We start from the raw sequence: 11488 nt of genomic DNA, 5'->3' as shown, positions 1-11488 counted from the left end.
AAAATGATGGTAAGGTAAACCTCTTTAAGAAAAGAAAGAAAAATCGTAAAATCTTACAAGGAAAAGAAAAAAAAAATTTAAAAATGGCGAGAAAATTTATCGAATTTTGTTCCGGTTTTTAGGTTTTCCGGTTTTCTGATTTCCGGATAACGGGTTCTGTACTGTATATGAAGGCTGAATTTTGTGTTCACGTGAAGTAAAGTGCTTCATGACATTTTTTCACCATAATATTCTGAGAGATGACCATCTCAATCACCGGATTTGATTTCAAATAATCATCTCTAGAATGCAATCGGTAGACATTTAGTAAATGGAATTTCCTAAAATTATTTCCAATGAAACTAAGTTCTTTCGGGAAATTCTGAAACTTTCATCAGAAGTATCATTATAAACCAGCTAAGCAATCTGATATAATGCCTGGAAATCGTCTAGCGATACTGGTATTCAAAGGATATGCAGCAAAAAAAAAAAACAGTAACATTTTCCATATTTAGCTCAAATTCCATTTAATATTGAAAAATATAATCTCCTTAGTTGTTGTATGTTAAAGAATAACTAAAGTTTCATAAAATTGCAACTAAATTTTTCGAGATTTGTATGGAACTGAAGAAATAAATTGGCATTATAGGACTAAAGTAAACATTTATTTGATGATCATCAAATCATGCTCTTTAACTTTTCACCCCAATTTGTAAAGAAAAAGGAATTTAAAGAGGAAAATTTCACTATTATCTCAATTAACCGAGTCGAAAAATTTAGTTCATTTTGAGATAATGAATATTTAATGAATAATTAAGAAAAAATTAAAACACTTTCCGTTATCGCAAAGCTTTGAATTTATGGAACATTTGCTAAAGTGGAAAAGATGCGCATTTCGGAGAAGTGAAAAATGCAAAAAAATAAATAAAAAAATGGCAGGGTATATTTCGGAATATATTCGAGCCTGAATTAAAAAAAAAACTGCATTTCTGGAGTGAAAAGCTTAATTTAAGCTAAACAAAACCGCATTAATTATAAAATATTTATAGTCAAGATCGTGACAGTTAATCTTCCCTTATAAATATTGTATCCATGTAAATATGGCTTTAATCTTTCTATGTAAATCTATATCCATCATCTTTTTGAAGTTAACATATAGATAAGTTTGAACAATTTAAAACCATATGTGCATGGTTGTTTCAACGCGGAAAAGTTGAGCTAGTCACATCCCTTAATTTTTTAAATATCTTGTTACAAAAGGAAATAAAAATTTCGTATTTAAATATTTTTTATTGATGAATTTTCATATTTGTTTTAAAAATAAATGCGATTTAAAAAATACTTATCGTATATCTACATTCGTTATCTTTCTGAAAACAACACAGACGAGTCATTGAGATTAAAAACACTGTTGCGTAAGCAATGAAGAAATTATTAATCACAATCTCTCTTTCTCGCATTGTTTTTAAACTCAATTGAATTTCAACGTAAATTAGACAACCTGTGGCACAGTGGTCTAGGGGTATGATTCTCGCTTCGGGTGCGAGAGGTCCCGGGTTCAATTCCCGGCTGTGCCCGAATGTCATTGATATGAAAATTTTTGATTATGGCACATTATGGAGTAGGAAAATTTTCTCTACGTGGTTTTCCGTTCTCTTGTTTCGGAATAATCTTTTTTCCAGATCGTGTTTCGATGGTTTACATATTGTGTCTGTTATGAAGATAATATACCATTCATTGTATTCATCATGTGTTTAATATTCAGCACAGTCTTAATTTTTCAATTAACACTGCCCAAACGTTTGTTTGTACGTATTTACTTACATTTTTTTTGCAGTTAAATACTTGTTTTTTTTTTCAATTATAAAAAATATAATCGTAAAATAGAAAATATGATGAAGTTTCCATCACAATTTTTAGATAACCACGAAAACCTCCCACGGTTAGCCTGGGGGATAGGGGACTTTATCCCATGACACGTTTACCACTGAGGATATTTTACGTCAGCACTGTGACCGGTACGAGACAGGTGCTGAATTCCTATTGAAGAGTCATTGCTGGGTTCTAACGCGATTCATCCCATTGGAAGGCGTAAATTCAAGTATAACTAAAAACATACACGCATATTTTACAGTATCCTTTTGTTTTGGTTGGTGCATAGTAGGATCGAAGATTTCCAATAAATCACCACAATTTGTATTCAAATGTAAACAGACTACAGATGATATTCAAAGCTCGACAACATCTGTTTTTTCGGAAATGAAAATAAATCTCATTTGATGTGAATTTGTGAGTATTAAGTGCATCCTTATTCTATTTTAAATGCTTAGAATTAAATGACGTCCTTTAAATTGAATATGAAAAGATTTGGTGTTAACGTGGAAAAAACTGCTTATTCCCACAAATACTTGGATAACATCATACTCATACGTAAGATAAGATAATATTTAAGATCGTGATCTTCAGTATTTTTTATGTAATTATGGTTCATTATTTTAAACATCACATGCGCATCAGTTTGAATGATATCGAACCTTACGCGCATGGTGATTTTAGAAAGGGAAAGTTGATGGAGTCTCGTCCCTCTATTATGGGGGTATCTTTGCACAAAATGAAATTATTATCTCTTTTATGCATGATTTTTTTAATGAACTTTCATATTCGTTTCAAAAATAAATACTCTTTAAATATAGGTTTAAAGAATACGTTCCGTATATTTATTGTTTCCGTTCTCAATGAAGCATATGCGTGAGTTGAGAATAAAAAAAAAACAGTTGTGTAAATATTTAAGCAATTACTTCATTTTATTAATTTTATGATTTTTTTCCATTTAATTAAAGTTCAAATTAAGTTTTCTATCGTGTGGCACAGTGGTCTAGAGGTATGATTCTCGCTTCGGGTGCGAGAGGTCCCGGGTTCAATTCCTGGCTGTGCCCGTGTTTTAAATGTTTTAACTAACACTTAATTGCAGTTATTTGGATCTAAAAGAAACTGCTATTCATCCCTTAAATGATTTTAATTTACACAAACAATTATAGATTAATTTGTAAAAAAAAATCTATCTGCCTTCACTGGATATTATATTTCAGTGCAAATATAATTCCAATAAATTAACAGATTTTTTTGCAGCTATGAACTATTTTTTATCATAAAAAAATACCAAAATATATTTTTATCTTGTAATTGGAGCGTCAGTAAAAATATCGATAAAAAGGACATCTTTGTCTCATCAGCGTCAAAGTGTTAAAAGTGGTTTAAATGTGTATAGTTATCAATGCATACAAATATTTAAAGTCTGTTTAATGCTATTCCACAATACCACAATATAGACTTTGAACTATCGGAAAGTTATTGAGAAAAAGACTTCGCAGTATCGACGCGGTAATCACGATTATTATTATTATTTTTACTACTATTATTATACAAGTAAGCTTTTTTTTTCTTTCCTCCAAGCCCTGAGCATGTACCTAGGTTATGAAAACCCTTAACCATATAGCCCAGGACTTGGCCGATGGTCCAGCTCCACTCCAGCCTAAATAGCATAATATTTAAAGAAAAAAATTTAGAAATTAAAAAAAAAAGAACAGATTTTACTGAAAGTGTGGAATTTAAGAAGAAATAAAACAAAAAAAAATATAATACGTGTGAAATGGGAAGTTATTAAAATTTTAATAGATAGTCATTATCCGCTAAGAAGTTCTTTACTGTTATTAATCTTTTGTTTAAAGTATTGTTTGTAATAAAAGTTTTCTGCCAAATTTCTAAATCTGTTGGGCTAGGTTGACGACTATGCCAGGAGACAGTGTAGGAACAACTAGTGAGATAATGTTCAGGCGAACCTTGTTGGCCGCAGGTGCAAAGATCAGTATCTGTTATATGCAGATAATTAAAGAAGGTTGGAAATGGTCCATGACCCGTCAAGAACCAGATGACTTGTTTTGGAGGAATTGTTTTGAAAAAAGTAGCATTGTTAATAATTTTGAATAGACGTCTGCCTCTGTCTGAATTATTCCATTGAAATTGCCATTTTGTTAGAAGAGAATCTTTAATACGTCGTTTAAGATATGAAACTGGAAGTGGGTATACATAATTTTTCGGTTGTCTCGTAGATTGTTTAGCTAAATCATCTGCTTTTTCATTACCTACTCTATTGCTGTGTGCTTTAATCCAGGAAATTCGAATTGATGTGTGTTGTAGTTCTTGTTGAATATCAAAAGAAATTCTATTACTTGTGCCAAAATCAAGTATTGATGATTTTGAGTCTGACCAGATTACATAAATATCGTTATTATTGAAGTTTATACAAGTAAGCTGCGTCTAATAAAGGACACCTAATTCATATCTGTTATAGTTATTTTTATTCTAATCTAGCGTATCACTGGTATAAACGACTTTGACGCCGCCATATGAAACCTTAGAGATAAAGATACTTCTCTTTTCTTATTCTGCGTAACGTTTAGAGCCAATCAATTTTTTACGAATACTTTTTTTCCCATAAAAAATTCATTTTTGATATGTAAAATTTTAAGGCTTGATTAAAAACTTTGTTTAAAATTGAACAAACGTAAGAGTTTGAAAATCTTTCTCTCTATACTATTGATATTTCTTTCTAAGTTATAATTCTGATTTCTCTTTAATAAGATTTTATGAAATTGCAAGTATATGAGTTTTTCTATTTGAACAGCAGTACAAATGCTTTTCTTTAAGTATTATTCATTTAATAGATGTGCATATTTAGCTTTTTCTCAATTTGTTTTCTAATGAAAAACCTGTTTTGAGTTTAGAACTGACGGAAAAAATCTTTTATTGAATAACTGAAAAAATATTTTATTGATGAAATTGACCATTGAATTATTTTTGTAAATTTTCTTCCAATTCGTTTTTTTTTATAATTTGATGTGCGAAAAGAAGTTATTGTTTCATATTAAATAATTTGGTACGTATCTGTTTATAAAAAGTCAAAAACAATAATATAGTTTATATTTGTAGCAACATGGTTTGAAAAAACAAAGCAAATTTCATTGTTTTAAATATCTCTTGCATTACGTTTACCATTATTTGCTAAACATCATTTATTATATTTTCATAACCTAAATCCTAATTAATCCATTTCATCAAGAACATCATTATTTACTTCATTATAAATTCATTATATCATTAACTCATTACACCGTGAATATCATCATTTAGAAGCTGTTCTAAAACTACGAGGATAATTCAGATTTCTTACATTCTCATAACCAAAATCCTAACAATTGCTTTTACTTAAGCAAACTAGCCGACTAACGCTAGTCAACACTTGAAATTTTTGCAACTGCCGGAAAGGGGGTGGTTCCTGTGTGCTCTTCGAGAAGCCTGTTATGACCCTTCATCCTTGCGTATGAGTACTTTACAGAAGAGAGATTGGTAAATAATGATGCTCTTGATGTAATGGATTACATTACATCAGGAATATAATTATTTACTTCATTATAAATTCATTATTTCATGAACACCATTAACTCATTTCAACATGAATATTATTAAGTATTATATCATCATTTAAAAGCTTCTAAGAAACGAGCATTCAGAAACAGCATCATTCAAAAAATAAGTTCAGAATCAGAGTTGTTAATTAAATGTCAAGCGAACATTAAAACGCGATTGTGTACCAGATTCCAGCATGCCTTGCTCGTTTAACGACGTCATTTGCACTGGTACTGTTGCAGTGTCAGCTCTAAATGTCACTATTGATCGGTCCGTAGACTGTAAATAGCGATCAGTGACTTAGTTTATGATGCCAACACACGTTTCAGCAACGGAAATTTATGAATAGATCATGTGATGAAGTTTCATTGCTTCATGACAATGCCAGAATCCATTTTGTTATTCACACTCAAAACCTGATGAAATATTTTGTATGGAAACATATTAATCATCATCCGCTGATTTCAGACTTGACGCTGAGTGATATTAACATTACTTCCTTGCAAGTTAAGTAAAGACCATTGAGATATAGGATAAGTAATCATCCACGACTACATATAGTTCCATTTTATTTCGTTATCAAATTATAGAATTTTGCTTTCAAAACAATATTAAAGCTTTTAAAAGTTAAACACGTCAGACGGAAATTTAATTCGTGCTATTTAATTTGTGCTATCTTTTACGAGATATATCATGGAATTATTAAAGAAAAAAGTTTATAATTTCGTAGTCTAACTGGAATCCTAGACTTGGTGACCTATTTCAATAAATAAGGACATCATTCGTTCTTGAAAAAGAAACAACTATATGATATTGCAAGAACACTGGATTTGATTGGATCATTAAAAAAGGCGAGTCCTATGCTGACATGCCCTTTAGAAATCAAATGCGAGATAAAGAATTTTTACTTTTGTTTCTCTGTAGAAGAAAATCGCCTCCCAAAAACAATACTTATTATTCTTTTATCAGTTACTTTAAATGCAAACAGATGTTACAAATTTCATCTATCATTTTTATTCAATCTTTTTACTTGTTAATTAATTATTCTATAGGTTTTGCTTCCCTCATTTCACACGATTTAAGAAAGAAAGCAAAAATAAGGTTGTGCAACGTCGTTTCAAGAGTTGGCGGTTTTGATATGCGTTCACGCTGAGATCTTGGCATCCATTTGGCATGCACGTTGAAGCAAACAGTCTCTCTCCAAATGGATAATAGTTTTTTCTTAATTTGTAACTGAGTATAGTTCCGCTTCCTTATGGAATTACCCATCTGCCAGTGTTTTGCTGTAGATATCAAGATTGAGAGAAGCATTTCAAGACTAGGTATCTTCATTCATGGAAGCCTTCTATGACTCTGACACACATTTTTTGGAACGCGTTTATCAAATGTTAAAACATATATGAAAACTATGTAGAAAATGGAGAAACATGAAAAGAAATAATTTTTAAAAAAGTATTTAGAAAATTTTTGCTGTGGTTTGCGTTTTATAATTGACTATCCGAATAAACATCACGCATAAGTAAATTTTCTGGAATTTTTTTCGCCATAAATTTTACATGATTGTTCCCAATATTCCCTTTTTTATGAATTTGTATTATTAATTGAATATACAAAGTGTTTGGTCTAAAATACAGCCATTTCGTATTCGAATTATTTCCAATCGGATGTACTTTAAGATACATTAGAATTAGATACAATTTTGAGCAAATTTCAAAAGAAATGACAGTTTCTTTTAATTATAAACTAACTTAGAATAGTATTTAGCATTCAGTACTTATTTCAGCAGATGCAATTCAACTGTGAGTTAAGTTCTATATTTTATCGAAAACTAGTGTAGTTTTAGATTTTGTAGTTCTTAACAGTTTGAATTACGCTTCATACTTTTACGAATATCTTTAATTTTTTTTTAAATTGAAGCAAAAAGGTTTAAGACTAGATTCTTTTTGTAAGTTTCCAGTTTAATTCACAAACTTTATTCTTAGTATCCAAAATGTTGTTGAATCATTAAGACTTGGGCATTATTAGTCTAAAACATTTTGTCTTATCATCCATCAAATAGTATATCATATATGCTGCAAAATTATTCGTTCAAGAATAATTCTAAATTTCTTTAAATTTTGTTATTAAGCTTTTTTTTATGTTGTACATCATCATAGCTGATCAACACAATAAATATTTGGTTTCAATAATGTATAGGATACAAAACAGTATTTCTCCTTTCTCTAAATCTGAAGATTATTTCTTGAACACCTGGTCAATAAGTAAATAAACTTTTTAAATAAATAGGAAACAAAAATTTATTTTGAAATTACAAATCTTTTTAACCTGTAACGTGGCACGGTGGTCTAGGGGTATGATTCTCGCTTAGGGTGCGAGAGGTCCCGGGTTCAATTCCCGGCCGTCCCCGTATTTTGCAAAAAATAGTTACTTCAATTTTTTTTTAAATATATGATTATTTTCCTGTCAAATGTCAAAAGTGCGTCCGTTCATTTCTGCATCAAACATGGGTCGTGAAAAAGTGTGAAACTATAGTTATATTCTTAACACCTAGTTCTTAAACACCTGGTCAAGAAGTAAACTTTCTGAACCGAAAGGAAATAAAAATATTATTTCGAAATCATTCGAAAGCAGTAGTTTTGTGGCACGGTGGTCTAGGGGTATGATTCTCGCTTAGGGTGCGAGAGGTCCCGGGTTCAATTCCCGGCCGTGCCCGTATTTTGCAAAAAATAGTTGCTTCAATTTTTTTTTTTTAAGTATGTGATTATTTTCCTGTAAAATGTCAAAACTGTTTCCGTTCATTTCTGCATTAAACAAGGGTCGTAAAAAAGTGCGAAACTATAGTTATATTCTTAACACCTAGTTCTTAAACACCTGGTCAAGAAGTAAACTTTCTAAACGGAAAGGAAATAAAAATATTATTTCGAAATCATTCGAAAGCAGTAGTTTTGTGGCACGGTGGTCAAGGGGTATGATTTTTGCTTAGGGTGCGAGAGGTCCCGGGTTCAATTGCCGGCCGTGCCCGGGAGCTAATTTTTGAATACTACGTTCGCAATTTTTTGATATTTTGAAATAATAATTTTTTTCTTAAAAAGCTCTTGTACTAGACTGATCTAGTTTTTTTACTACATTACTTAAAAAAGTAGTTTGATAGCTAAAATAAATTAGAATTTAGTTTGAGTACAATTAATAAAATAGAACAATTCAAAATTTAAAGGCTTTAATCTTCCCGGAAAGAAAGACCAAAGCAACCATGGCTTATTTCTGTGAAATAAGATTCTCGTGATCTGATTCAAGTGATTGAAACAAAATACTGGCAGTCCTGGTAACAAAAAAAAAAGAAAAAAACTATTTTCATTGGGGACTCCCTGGGGTTATCGCACTGAATAAAATGATTCCCGATTAAAACCCGAATTATCTGAGATCAAAGCGATATTACACTAAATCAGAAATCTAACAAATGTTAAATACTAAATTGATTGGCATAAAGGAATGTCAGTCCAAGTTTCAATAAAAAAAATGTTTCATTCAAAAAAGTATTATAGATTTCCCAGAGGAATATTTTTAAAGAGCATTGGACCATCCTGGACTGTAGTTCCACATATGAAGATTGTCGATTCAAACCTGAATTCTCTGGGATCAAGGCAATGTTACATAAAATCAGAAACCTATTATCAGCCTTTTGTTTGTATTAAAACTTGAGAAATTTTGTAATTAATGCATATTTCAATCCTCCGTAAGTACTGATTTGACTGTAATTTATAAAAATAGTTCAAGAAAATACACTCTGAGAAAATACACTCCGAGTTTGAAACTTCGCTCAACATTCATAACAATATTTCTAGCAGGGTTATCAGAATCAATAATACTTATCCAACAATATACTTCACAGGTTATAGGTATTATCTAGAAATGATAATAATTCTGTAGTTGTTGTTACTTACGTCACTTGCCAACACCAGCAAGCCTGCTTGAAATCGAAAAATTTTTTAAAGCAGATGGTGTGTTTCTTGTTACTTTAATGGCGTCATGAAGGCCAAGAATACGAATTCAGCCATACACACGTCGAAGCCCGTTTTACTGGGAGGGACAAATTATGCTCCATTCATTCATGCACAGATTGCAATTTTGGTCCCAAATCAGAGAACGGTCTATCTCCAATTCAGTACCCTCAGAGGTATTGAGTTGTTATGGGAACTTTGATGACTTTATGACCCAGGCAGATTTAGCATGCACAGTCATTATTTTGGGCCAACGGGAAAATTGGTCCAACGGGATTCGAACTCAGGCTCACACAAACAAATCAACGTCAAAACAACCAGGCTATCCCGGCCTAGTTTTATTAATTTTAATGATGAATAATGATTGAGATTATAATAAATATATGGATTTGCAGTATTAAATATGAAGATTCTAAAATTATTTTAAAGACATTTTGTCTCGCACTCAATTTCCAGGACACTTTTTCATAATGGAAATATGTAAAAGACCTCATTACTTTCATTTTAATACCTCATTTTTAGAGAGAAGAATTCTTAAAAATATTACAAAATACGATATTGGGTGCACGATTTATACAAAAATGTTTAAGTTTATTTCTGCATCAAACATTAGTCGTAAAAAAGTGCGAAGCTGTAGTTATATTCTTAACACCTAGTTCTTGAACATCTGGTCAATAAGTAAACTTTCTAAACCGAAAGGAAATAAAAATATTTTTTCGAAGTCATTCGAAAGCAGTAGTAGAGCTGCACGGTGGTCTAGGGGTATGATTCTCGCTTAGGGTGCGAGAGGTCCCGGGTTCAATTCCCGGCCGTGCCCTTGTTTTTGTTTTGCAAAAAGTAGTTGCCGCACGTTTTTTTTNCAAAACTGGTTCCGTTTATTTCTGCATCAAACATTGGTCATAAAAAAGTGTGAAGCTATCGCTATATTCTTAACACCTCGTTCTTAAACACTTGTTTTTTTTTGCAAAAAGTAGTTGCCGCACGCTTTTTTTTTAAGATATGATTATTTTTCTGAAAAATGACAAAACTGCTTCCGTTTATTTCTGCTTCAAACATTGGTCGTTAAAAAGTGTGAAACCATAGTTATATTCTTAAGCACCTGGTCAATAAGTAAACTTTTTGAACCGGAAGGAAATTAAAATACTATTTCGAAATCAATCGAAAGCAGTAGTGTTGCGGCACGGTGGTCTAGGCGTATGATTCTCGCTTAGGGTGCGAGAGGTACCGGGTTCAATTCCCGGTCGTGCCCTTGGTTTTGTTTTGCAAAAAGCAGTTTCCGCACGCTTTTTTTTAAAGATATGATTATTTTCCTGAAAAATGACAAAACTGCTTCCGTTTATTTCTGCATCAAACATTGGTCGTTAAAAGGTGTGAAACTATAGTTATATTCTTAAGCACCTGTTCAATAAGTAAACTTTCTGAACCGGAAGGAAATAAAAATATTATTTCGAAATCATTCTTAAGCAGCAGTGTTGCGGCACGGTTGTCTAGGGGTATGATTCTCGCTTAGGGTGCGAGAGGTCCCGGGTTCAATTCCCAGGCGTGCCCTTGTTTTTGTTTTGCAAAAAGTAGTTGCCGCACGCTTTTTTTTAAAGATATGATTATTTTCCTGAAAAATGACAAAACTGCTTCCGTTTATTTCTGCTTCAAACAATGGTCGTTAAAAAGTGTGAAACTATAGTTATATTCTTAAGCACCTGGTCAATAAGTAAACTTTCTATACCGGAAGGAAATAAAATTATTATTTCGAAATCATTCTTAAGCAGTCGTGTTGCGGCACGGTCGTCCAGGGGTATGATTCTCGCTTAGGGTGCGAGAGGTCCCGGGTTCAATTCCCGGCCGTGCCCTTGTTTTTGTTTTGCAAAAAGTAGTTGCCGCACGCTTTTTCTTAAAGATATGATTATTTTCTGAAAAATGACAAAACTGCTTCCGTTTATTTCTGCTTCAAACATTGGTCGTTAAAAAGTGTGAAACTATTGTTATATTCTTAAGCACCTGGTCAATAAGTAAACTTTCTATACCGGAAGGAAATAAAATTATTATTT

General features: G+C 31.7%; 1 protein-coding gene and 6 non-coding genes across 7 annotated transcripts in view; 6 read left to right on the top strand and 1 right to left on the bottom strand.

The window, feature by feature from the left end:
- LOC107442117 (alpha-catulin) overlaps positions 1–11488 on the bottom strand; it is a 262498-nt gene that overhangs the window by 116457 nt on the left and 134553 nt on the right. The gene's annotated exons all lie outside the window — the stretch shown is intronic.
- Positions 1485–1556, top strand: TRNAP-CGG (transfer RNA proline (anticodon CGG)). The gene has a single exon. It is a non-coding gene; the product is annotated as a tRNA-Pro (tRNA).
- TRNAP-CGG (transfer RNA proline (anticodon CGG)) lies at positions 2844–2915 on the top strand. The gene has a single exon. It is a non-coding gene; the product is annotated as a tRNA-Pro (tRNA).
- Positions 7780–7851, top strand: TRNAP-AGG (transfer RNA proline (anticodon AGG)). The gene has a single exon. It is a non-coding gene; the product is annotated as a tRNA-Pro (tRNA).
- TRNAP-AGG (transfer RNA proline (anticodon AGG)) lies at positions 8086–8157 on the top strand. The gene has a single exon. It is a non-coding gene; the product is annotated as a tRNA-Pro (tRNA).
- TRNAP-AGG (transfer RNA proline (anticodon AGG)) lies at positions 10189–10260 on the top strand. The gene has a single exon. It is a non-coding gene; the product is annotated as a tRNA-Pro (tRNA).
- TRNAP-AGG (transfer RNA proline (anticodon AGG)) lies at positions 11219–11290 on the top strand. The gene has a single exon. It is a non-coding gene; the product is annotated as a tRNA-Pro (tRNA).

This window comes from Parasteatoda tepidariorum, chromosome 5, assembly GCF_043381705.1.
Source record: "Parasteatoda tepidariorum isolate YZ-2023 chromosome 5, CAS_Ptep_4.0, whole genome shotgun sequence".
In the NCBI taxonomy this organism is placed as follows: Eukaryota; Metazoa; Arthropoda; class Arachnida; order Araneae; family Theridiidae; genus Parasteatoda; species Parasteatoda tepidariorum.
Note: the sequence above shows the minus strand (reverse complement) of the source record. Positions and strands in the feature narration are given on the sequence as shown.